The sequence below is a fragment of the Pyxicephalus adspersus genome, chromosome 6, assembly GCF_032062135.1.
Source record: "Pyxicephalus adspersus chromosome 6, UCB_Pads_2.0, whole genome shotgun sequence".
Lineage (NCBI taxonomy): Eukaryota > Metazoa > Chordata > Amphibia > Anura > Pyxicephalidae > Pyxicephalus > Pyxicephalus adspersus.
The window spans coordinates 6,980,723-6,992,002 of NC_092863.1; the positions used below are offsets into that span (position 1 = coordinate 6,980,723).

The window sequence follows — 11,280 nt, forward strand, 5'->3', positions numbered from 1 at the left end:
TATCTGCAATAGTAGCTTGGGGCTGTGACTTTGTCACATATAATGGGCAGCTTAGTTGAAGTACCACACAGATTTAGGGAGCGAATGTTTAAAACCACTGCTGTTATACATTATATATTGACATGAAATGTGGGAACTGATGAATAAAAAGGGGTCAAATTGCATTTGTTAAATGAATTCAAGCAGCAGGTGATTTCATAGCAATAGCAGAATGCGTGGAAGACTTCTAAAACAAAGAGAGACAGCAAGAAAAGTAGATATCTAAAAGCAGAGCAAGCATGTGTAAAAAGCTCTGTTGGGATGCAAAGTGATTTTGACAATAGCCTAAAAATTCCCACTGCAAAAATACTTTGAAATAAATAGAATATATATACATATATATATGTTTATGTGTTTATATACAGCTTGTAAGCTCCTAGATTGTAAGCTTCTGGGCAGGGTCCTCTCCTCCTCCTGTGTCATGTAACTTGAAACCCCTATTTAATGTACAGTGCTGCGTAATATGTTGGCGCCATAAAAATCCAGTTTATTAATAATAAAAAATAATAATATTAATATATATCTCACATGACTATTTCTCAACAAACCTAAGTGATCCCAATAGCGGTGCATCTTTCAGCTTTCTTGTTGATGCCACACATTTGGTTTTGGCGTAACCCTCTTCGCACTGAACAGGCACATTCATATTCTTTTTTTAACTTACGGGAAACGGGTATTTTTTTACCACTGATGGTCACTTATGTTTCGTGTTCATTAAAAATAATGTGCACACACTCTAAAGTTTATATAATAAACATTGCTGTACCTTTTACAAAGGGCTACAATGTCAATGCACAAAAGAAAATTAGGCTGCCTTAAAAAAACAATTTTTTTTGTCTTTTTGGCTTAACTTTTTGGCTTCCATACTTTGAATTAATAACCCGGAAAAAGCAACAAAGTTTCAAATTTCACTCTGACTTTACCGCTTTGCAAAGTTTCTCCTTGACCAATGGTTCAAAGAGTACATCAGCCCAGTATCTCTCAGGGCAGGATACCTTTAAATGCTCCCTTAATTTACTCTCTGATCTCTGTCTAGGAGGAAGCCTGCTCTTTGTTAAACTGTCTGCCGCTTGAAAATGCTGGGAGAGCTAAAGCTCTTCTTGGAGAGGCGGACGAGGATGTATTAAGTATATAACTGGCTCAGGGTATAATTGGATCTTGGATGAGCTGGGATAATGACTCCAATGGAACAGATGCATTGGTGTCCTCAGGGAGGGCGAGCAGCAAAGATGCCCCTGGTACGGAGCTGTGCTGGGATCACAACTAATCCCCTTGCATTAAAACTTTCTTTTCACCCAGGGGCCTGGACCCACACTTGTTATCTCGGTACGCCGTTTGTAAATCCTTCACTTGCTAAAATGATTAGGATATAATAACAACCTGGGACTGTAAGGAGCTTCAAGACTATTAAATGAGCCACTTGAAAATAAAAATGTAATGAGATAGAAGTGGCTTTGTGGACTTCCCCTCCTTTTGCTAATAATCAAGTCTGAGGAAATGACAAATCTAGATAGATGCCAAGATTAGCTTTGAAAGGGAACCTGTCATAGGAGCAACACATGCATTGCAAATTCCAGTTGCCTTTAGAGACAGTTCTTTAGTTGTATTGATTATTCTATATGGAGGCACCCTGCTTTAAAGAAGAACATCAATTATAGGCTTCACCCCCTTAACCAGCAGTTCACTTTTTTAAAATTATTTAGAAACAAACCTGAAATCCAAGTGTCTTCTGTGCATTTTCTCTTCATACTCTTCTACATTTGTGGTGTGTGGTTTTCTGTTGCATAGATTAGTGCTTGTTTTGGGTTGTGTAAGTGTTGCTCTCTGAGCTAAGGTTGAATAATGACTTACCTCCAGATGGCAGGTCCAAGGAGGCCTGGGTTCATATGAAGTGAATTAACACTGGGTGTTACGCTACCTTAAAGAGGACTGCACCTGAAACAAAAGTGACAGAAAAAAATGATAAAAATGTAAGCAGCTGGTAAATACATTTGGGTAATGGTGCTGCTACACTGTTTACAAGTGGAATTAATTCAGAAGTGCAGCTAATGATTTATTTCCCTCTACAGCTGTCTCATCTATACTGCTTTTAAGACACCATCACCAATGCAAGCAGCCACTTGTACTCCACTTTCAGCAGCATATAAGAAGTCTCCTGCACCCTCTGATCACATTGTTGAAATTTCTCACTGCTAAACACACTTAGCATGATGCCATTCCTTTATGACTGTATATCTTCTGGAACTAATAAGGGTAACTTTAAACCCTTTAGTTGTTCAACAGCTTTAAATAGATTATTAAAAAAAGAAGAATAGATAAGGAATACTAAAAAAAAATCACATAATTGATAAATATTAAGTACATTAATTTGACTAGGTACGATCTTCATTCTATCTACTTGGAAGAAGGATTTACAACACTGGCCATTGAGATGAGCATGCGTGCACATGTGCTTAGAAGGATAATGGTGACAGGAGAGGAGAATACAGGGATGAGCTCATCTGTCTGTAGTTGGCTTTCCTTTGTTTAATCACAGGCTGTGTACAGGAAGATGACCAAGCTGCATGATTTAATTACAGAACGGAAAAGTCCGGTTACCAACCTGGCTCTGCTGCGTTTATAAAAAGTAGTGGAATGACAGAATTACAAATCATTGGGCAGGTAAAACCACTCCTATATATATATTTTACCTGTGTACGGATTGCCTGGAGTTCAACTTAAAAATGGCCTATATATACAATATATACAGATCATTAAAGATATGCATTTACCTTTATCAGCATTGCTCAGGACAGCCTGAGAAAATCACAGAACTGTTGGGTTAATATTTAAACACCTTCATTTCTCCCACAATGCAGTGCTCTGCATCTGAAATATCCTCAAAGTAAGGAAAATCCTTGTTTAGACAGTTATCATGAAATATTTCCCCTAAACTCCTTTGATTCCCTTTGTTCTGCTTTCAATATTTGTGGTGTGACAGGGCTTTACTGCAGAAAGGGACAGCCAATGTTCCTTCTGCAATAAAACATACTTACCTGTCCCTTTCTGTTAAAATTTGCTGCGGTCGCAAGGACTAAATGAAATACCAAGTGCCTGTGCGAGAGTTAAGTCACCTGCCCTGGCCAATCAAGATTGTTAAAGATCGAACAGAAGAAAGAAGATTGTGGCCCTGAGAGATACTAGGCTGCTGTAAACTTTGAACCATTGGTCATGGAATGGTAACAGTTTAGTGTATTTAAGAAATGCGATCGGACAGATAAAGTTATTTTATTGCAGAAGGGAAATCGCATGTCCCTTCTGCAATAAAGGACCTGCCTGTTCACAATTTTATTTTCTACACTTTAGTTTTGCTTTAAACCTTTCTGGCTCTGTGACAATGGCCACCATGTGAGTTTACTCACTCAATTCATCATCTTACCACAAATCCTCCTTGTAATACCAATACCATAAACATTGCTTGAAAATACTGTTTTTTTTTTCCATAGGTACATGGTGTTGGATAGCTAGGTGCTCTGAACTAAACTTTGATTACCCATCCTCTAAATTTTTTTTTCTTCCTATAAATTGAAATGGCAGCTAAAAAATTTATTATTTACACAAATAGGACATTGCTCTTTTAAATGCAATCCCTTGGCTGGTATAAGAGCTGTTGGGTCTCTCTAGATTACCATATATCACAAGTGTTTATTACTCTGTAATCTAATCGTATTCTCTCCCTAATCCTGAGAGAAAAATCTCATAATTACAGTGTATTTAAAGTGAGAGAGATTTGTCTTGATTGCAATATATGCAAACATGATGTCCTTACGGTTTGTAAACCAATGGATGTCTCCTGATTGCTCTTTGTCCCTAAAGATTTCTATTTATTGCTGCATATCCTGAGGGATGTCTTTTGATAACATGAAGCCCCACGAGAGGTCTCATTAGTTGCCGCTTCAAACCATATCTAATAAAGCAAAGAAGATGTATGAGAAGCTCGGCCCGTTTTTGTTGGACCTCTATTGTTCTGTACTCCACCAGCTGTCCCCTTTTAAGATTTGATAAATAAATTGTATAGATGTAGTCAGAAAATCTCCCAATGAGATAATGAATGCGTTGGATTGCTGGGGGCTCCTGGTAATTCTTGCAGGAAGGTCAGAAGCAGATGAGTTATCATATAAGATGATCAGACCAAGAGCATGGCTTCGAGTTATCAGGCTGTTCATGTCTGGTCTTAGAGAATAAAAACAACCCACAATACTTTTCCTATATTAGTATGATTTGAAAAGAAGCAAAATCGTGATTTACAAGATACAAAAGAAATTCTATTGGCGCAATAGAGTTCTAAACGTAATCCTTTCCATCTCCCTGGCCCTCCTCTGGCACCTTCTGCTGCTACTACCTGGATTATACTAACCTTTACCATCATTACCCCAATACTAGATTACCATTACTACCTAATTGCTCTTTAGAAAATTGGTACTTCCATGTGCAGAAGAGCAAGTGACACCTGCTTCCAAAAAATGCAGCACTTGGGTTCAATGTGACGAAGCCTTAGCCCCTCCACATGGCTTGGGTCTATGCAGTTGCTGACAACTGACAATGATTTTGCTGGAAAATGGCTGTAAAGATAAAAAAAGCATGGGGTGTTAAAATAAAACCAAATGGTATGATATTTGTACTAAGTACAAGACAAAGTTAATTGTAAATACTATTGATATACTATTCATTTATATCTTTTTGGACATCTTTGAAGCCACTTCCATTTGCACATACAAACTTCAGCAACAGCTGCACATCAACGCATGATGTCGTTGCAGATGTCATGCCTTCATAATAAACGCTAGTACACCTGCTTACAGTCTCCAGCAGAAGTGCACACAACAGGATAAAACACAGGACATAAAATGGAAGGAACGGACAGAGGTGTCATCCCATAACAGAAGTTTCCGACCTTCATGGAAAGATCATTATGCATTATTTTAATGAAAGCTGCAAATTTAACAAGACTGAGAACTTTAACTAAGTTACATTAACATGAGTTTAGTTTACTTTTTTATATTTTAAACTTTAGTTTAAAATATACCTGTCGTTATGTAGATCTGTACATAAAAAGGCAAAGGAAGGATGATTATGCTGGAAGCTTTGCAGCCCAGGTCCCAGGTTCGAATCATGGTCAGGGCATTATCTGCATGGAGTTTGCAGGTTCTCCCTGTATTTGCATGGGTTTCCTCTGGGTGCTTAGGTTTCCTCCCAGATTCCAAAAACATGCAGTTAGTAGTGGTGGTCGAATATCTCACTATTCAATCGAATTAGGGTCTTTTAAGGGCTGCAAGAGCAAATTGCTCTTGCAGCCCTTTGCTAGTTGTATTTGTTCTTAGATAGAGTTTCTCAAGTCCCCATTCATCACCTGTAGTGCCCGGAGATCATGGTGGAACTGCAGTTCAGTTTCCCACTTGACGTCACATTTGAACTGAACTGCAGGTTACCTCTGCAGTTCCACTACGATCTCTGGGCACTACAGGTGATGAATGGGGACTTGGATAAAGAAACACCATCCAAGAATACATAGTAGTAGCACAGCATGGCAACAGCGATAGCTGTTTGCAGTACTGTACTATGTATTCTTGGATAGAGTTTCTCTATCCAACAACACAGGGCACTACAGATGATGAATGGGGACAAGTCCCCATTCATTACCTGTAGTGCCCGGACATTGTAGTAGAACTGCAGAGGTAATCTGCAGTTCAGTTTCCCATGTGACGACAAGTCCCCATTCATCACCTATATTGCCCAGAGATGCAATGACAGGAGGATTCCAGTGGCTGCACAGCCGGGGGAATCATAGTGTCATTGTGGGAAAACCTGTAAAAAAAAAAAAAGTTAGTTAAAAAAACCCACAAACATTCAATAAATTACTTTAAAATTATTTTTTTTTTTTTAAACACATTTTTTTTTTATTTTTTTATTTTTAACGTCGAATCCCATGTTTTTCGGGTCGGGTCTATCCGAATTCGAATATTCGGGTCGAATATTCGGGACAAACCGAATTCTAACACCAACACTAGCAGTTAGGTTAATTGGTTTCCCACCAAAATTGACCTTATAATCTATTAAAGACATATGACTATGGTAGGGACATTAGATTGTGAGCTCCTTTGAGGGACAGTTAGGGACATGACTATGAACTTCACTTCACAGCACTGCATAATATGTTGGCGCTATATAAATACTGTACTGTGTAGTAATAATAATTATAAAAGAACACAAATATATTTCTAGGTCCTTTTGGTTAATCTTAGCCATGTATGTGAAAAAAGAATAAGGCCTTATTTGTGAAGAATTTCTTTTTATTTTTCTCTCCCTGTAAAGTGACATTTGTTACAATTATGTGACAGCAGAGAAAAATCTTCTATGTAACAACATAATCCTATGTGTCAGAATAAACTGTGCATTGCTACACATATCAGACATACACAGCGCCATCTAGAGGGCACACCTGAGATCTAACATCTATATACCTTGCTGCCAATATCTAAACAGTAAGCAAATGAGGGGCAAATAAAAGTCCCAGGACTACAAAAAGATACAGTCTATTGGATGAAGATTGTACAGATTTGTACAAATCTATCTAAGGGTGTTGAATGTGCAGCTTTACATATAAATTAATGACAGGTCAACATTTAGCCTTTGTAACAGACCATGGTGCCTATTCATCAAGCTGCTTAATAACACTTAAGGCATGCTAAAATACAAAACATAATTGTTGTCCAAGAGGCCATTTTAGTGTTAAGAAACCCAGTCTGATGAATCAGACAAAATGCAAAACGATTATTAGAAAGGATCAAAATCTTTAAGCAAAGCCATTCTGGAACCCAATGGAGGGAGGAGTACAAAATAAGGTTAAAAGTAAAAGTTTATCTTTGTATCTTAAAATGCCCGAGTCTTATTACACAGACGCTGGCTTTAATTTCCTGCCAGGAAATGGACATGTTCAAAAAGCATCACTGTAGCAGAAAAGGCAATAATAATATTAGCCTAGGTAATATATGCTAAATTCTTGCAAGTTTAGGAGCCTGTGGGCTTTCTGGTCAAGCAGCTACAGCAAATGCACAGTTTGAAGACCGGAGTTTGTTCCTGCTGAAACATTTAGCTAAAGCACATGCATATTGTGATTCACATGTAACCCACCACTGTGGTCCTATACATAGAGTGCCAACTTTTCCCAGACTGCAGTTCTGGCAGCTCTGCCTTCTTTTTACCATTATTATTACACAGTATTTATATAGTGCCAACATATTACCCAGTGCTGTACAAAGTCCATAGTCTCATCACTAGCTGTCCCTCACGACCTAATGTCTCTACCGTAGTCATATGTCTTTAATACAGTCAATTTGGAGGGAAACCAATTAACCTAAATGTTTTTGGAATGTGGGAGGAAACCAGTGTACCTGGAGGAAACCCACGCAAACACGGGGAGAACCTGCAAACTCCATGCTACTCCATGCTACTACACCACCTTCCCTTAGGACCAACCATCCCCAAACCATCATCAGATAATTGTGCATTTAAAACTGGCCAACAATGTAAAACGATTATGTTCCAAGAGCCACAAGCAATCCAGCATAGTGGATTTATTTGTGTAATTATCATTCTCCGTGCACAGCTATGGCTAGAAGGCGATTGAACGTGCACAGAACCAAGAACAAAAGGATGGTAGTCTGCTGATCCACAACGTCTTCATGATCATATCTGTAGTCAGGGCAGCCTATGCCGAGCTCTGCAGAACGAGCGTGTCCTTGCCATTTGTATGCAATCTTATTCAGTGAAAACACCTATTCATTAGGAATTGGCTTCTATGTTGTATCTGTATGTAGCTTTAAATAGAACTTAGCCTCTGAACATAGTCTTAAACCTAAGGCTATGTTCAGACTGGCAGTGAGGTTGGTGTGCAGTTACTACGCCCACACCAGTGAACCGCTGCCTATGCTACAAGTAGAGTCTACTGGCGGCAGCCCAAAAGAGAATAAATGGGGGTTGCAATGAGCTGTCCAGTATTGTTCACGTTACCCGCTGTCAAATCTGCAAATGTTGGTTCTTTAGGAAGCTGCTCTGTGACTGGCAAGGCTGCAGGGAGCCACATGGAATCGCTTGCCCCTGGCGCAGGTCTGAACCTTGCTCGTCAAATGAGAACTGATGTGGAGTAAAAGCCACCCAGGGTTTCTATTGGTGTCATCTCTGCAGGGTCCGGCTCTGCACACCTACGGTGCCTATTATAAGGGACCCCAATATCCCTGCAGGAATGTATATTTATAAATGGAGATTGCAATAGGAGGAGTTATGGCACCTAAAAAAAAAAGATTTGGGAATTATGGCGGCCAGATCTCACCATTGAAGGATCCAAGAAGTCAGTCTGCCCACCAGAATCTACCTATATTTCTGTTGGCTGGACTGGACCTGTAGAACCAGAATACGATGCTTTATAATGCACATTTGCACGGGGTCCTGCTGAAAAAAAAATTTCAATGTACAACCCTTGATTTAGTTTTACGGTTTGTTTGTACAACTTTTCCCCTAGCTGCGTGATATTTTCAAAAAAAAATCTCTGTCTTGTTTTTGTATTTTTCTTTGTACAATCAAAATCCAAAAATAACAGCAGTAGGCAATCAGGTTCATAGACGTGGTCAGAAGGAGCTCTGTCTCCACTATGCAATGTAATAGAGTTCCCATAGCAACTCCCTGGCTTACCAACTCTGGTAAATATGTTTTTACTGGCAATATAAAAAAACACAGACGATGTTTAACTGATGCACCGAAAATAAAGAGTCTAAATAAAGGAGAATGGAAGACGGAGATTCTGATGAAAAGCATTTTAAGGATACGCCTCAGGTGGGGTCACCTGGAGACAAGCGTTTGTGGTTTTGCAGCGGCTCGCTTGCCCTCTTAACCCCCAGATATTGTAGTGGCAAGAGCTTACTCGAGCCTACATACTCAAGGGGTAAGTGATTTCCCAAAATGATTAAGAGATGGACCATTTGCAATAATTTGGGGGGGAGGAACTAATGCGCCTACCCCTTGGGTAAGCTAGGATTGGATCAGGTATTTGCTGCTAGTGCTAGATATGAATGGTGGTGGCAGTGATCAGAGTAGGCCAGCCACCAAATAACAGCAAACAAATGTCTATGTGTGAGCCAAAACTCTAAAATGTGCCAAAAGCGTATTCCACCTACCTAATCTACAGCACCTTTCAGCTGGGCGCACCACCCATGGGGACAAGTGTTTGAGGTTTTGCAGCGGCTCGTTTGCCATCTTAACTCCGAGATATTGTAATGGCAAGCGCTTACTCGAGCCTAGCATACTCAAAGGGGTAAGTGATTTCCCAAAATGATTATGAGATGGACCATTTGCAAAAATTGGGGGGAAGGAACTAAAGAGCTTACCCCTTGGGTAAGCTAGGATTGGATCAGGTATTTGCTGCTGGTGCTAGCTATGAATGGTGGTGGCAGTGATCAGAGTAGGCCAGCCACCAAATAACAGCAAACAAATTTCTCTGTGTGATCCAAAACTCGAAAATGTGCCAAAAACGTATTCCACCTACCTAATCTATGCTGGGAATGAAATGGCAATAAACGCGTATGCTTCAAACAAGTAACTTTGCCTGCTAGGATCAGTCATCAGTCTGCTGCTGGAAGGGAACACTTTCACAGTCTTCTATTTTCTATTGATCCGACTTGACACTGACACTTGTAGAAAATCACGTCAAGTGGGCTGATTTCAATCACACATTTATAAACTGCAAAGGCACCAAGATTGTGTGTCATCTCCTTGCAGAAAGAGAATTCTGCCTAATGATGGCTGAACAAGATGGCTCCGCTATTCTGGGAGGAAAAGCAGGCGGCATTGTCAGGAGGATTACAGTAATCTCTGGGAGCAAAATACAGACCGACAGCACCTTTTAGCTGGGCGCACCACCCGGCACTTTTTTGGGTGCATAGTGAAAAGTTGGGTCACAATACACGGGCAGCCACCCACCTACAGCTTCTTCCCACCCTGCTTAAAAACACTTCTATGGGGAATACTGAGCCTGGAAGTGTTACACTAAAGTTCTACTTTAAAAATTTCCAATAAGGCAGGGCTTTATAGCAGAAAGGGACAGGAGATGTCCCATCTGCAATAGGCATTCTAACCTGCCTGATCACTCACGAGCTATGAATACACAAACCTGGCACATCCTGGCTTTCCTGGTTCGTCCTGGCCTCCTGGCCAATCAGGATGGCTGAAGATCACGAGAAGGAAAAAAGGAGGAAGAAGATGACGATGCCCTGCAACAGAATGGGGACAGTTGAGTATCACAGGGTTCAGCACCCCGTTTATATATATATATATATATATATATATAAAGTCCTCTTTAAGGTGATTGTTTTCCTATTCAATTACACCCAGTTCCCCTTTAATATAAGCAGCCTATCCTATGTAAAATGCGATTATTCGGCTCTATGATAAAATCCAGAGCTTTTTGCTGACAGAGCTGCAGCTAATTCATCTAACATCATTCCTTGCATTTATCTGACAAGCACTTACACGCTAAGTAATACAAATAGTACAAGCGGAGTGTCTCTCCCGCCTGCCAGGACTCAAGCTGTCTGCGGCTTCCTCTGATGTGCAGAGTTTGTTCCCGCCAGAATGACTTCCCGCGGAGAGCAATGCAGGTGCGCCAGTCGCGGAAACCCAGGGGGTTCTTTGTTACCCCTTGCCTCCCGCTGCCTTTATGTCTTTCCATCTTAATGTATTTATTCTTTATATGCAGGACTGTTCTGCTACAAATGCGCACAAAAGGAAAATAAAATTTTATCTAAGGTGAACCTGAATGGTTTCTAATTTTCAGTCAGTTTGATGTTAGTTTTCCATTATAATTTATTGAGTTGAGAAACACAATGAATGAAAGGAAGTATGATTTTAATAAAACCATTTTCCCTGCATACGTTGTCTGGCCATTCCAGTGGACTTTTGGCATATATAGGCAATGTTCTTTATTCCAGATATGCTTTGGCCTTTGCCTAGAATAAAAATGGTACTTGTTCAGGAAGTATGGAAGCTGCTGCAGTTGACCCCTGCTGAAAATTCTAGTCTCAAAGCAAGTTTAATACAAAGACTTTTACTTCTGCAGTCAAGGATATTGATGAAGTCGCTTATCTGGAGTTGTAACTTACCTTTGATTTACCTGATCTGTCTGTTTCATACGGCTAGCTGCTCATTTACTAT

General features: G+C 39.9%; 1 protein-coding gene across 1 annotated transcript in view; it reads right to left on the minus strand.

Moving 5' to 3' along the window:
* LKAAEAR1 (LKAAEAR motif containing 1) overlaps positions 1-10,326 on the minus strand; it is a 40,084-nt gene extending 29,758 nt beyond the window's left edge. Inside the window, exons 1-2 of the mRNA XM_072414380.1 lie at positions 10,241-10,326; positions 1,891-1,974 (exon numbers count right to left, since the gene is read on the minus strand). The gene's annotated coding sequence lies outside the window, so the exon portion shown is untranslated. The remainder of the gene's footprint in view (positions 1-1,890; positions 1,975-10,240) is intronic.
* Between the last annotated feature and the right edge of the window lie 954 nt (positions 10,327-11,280).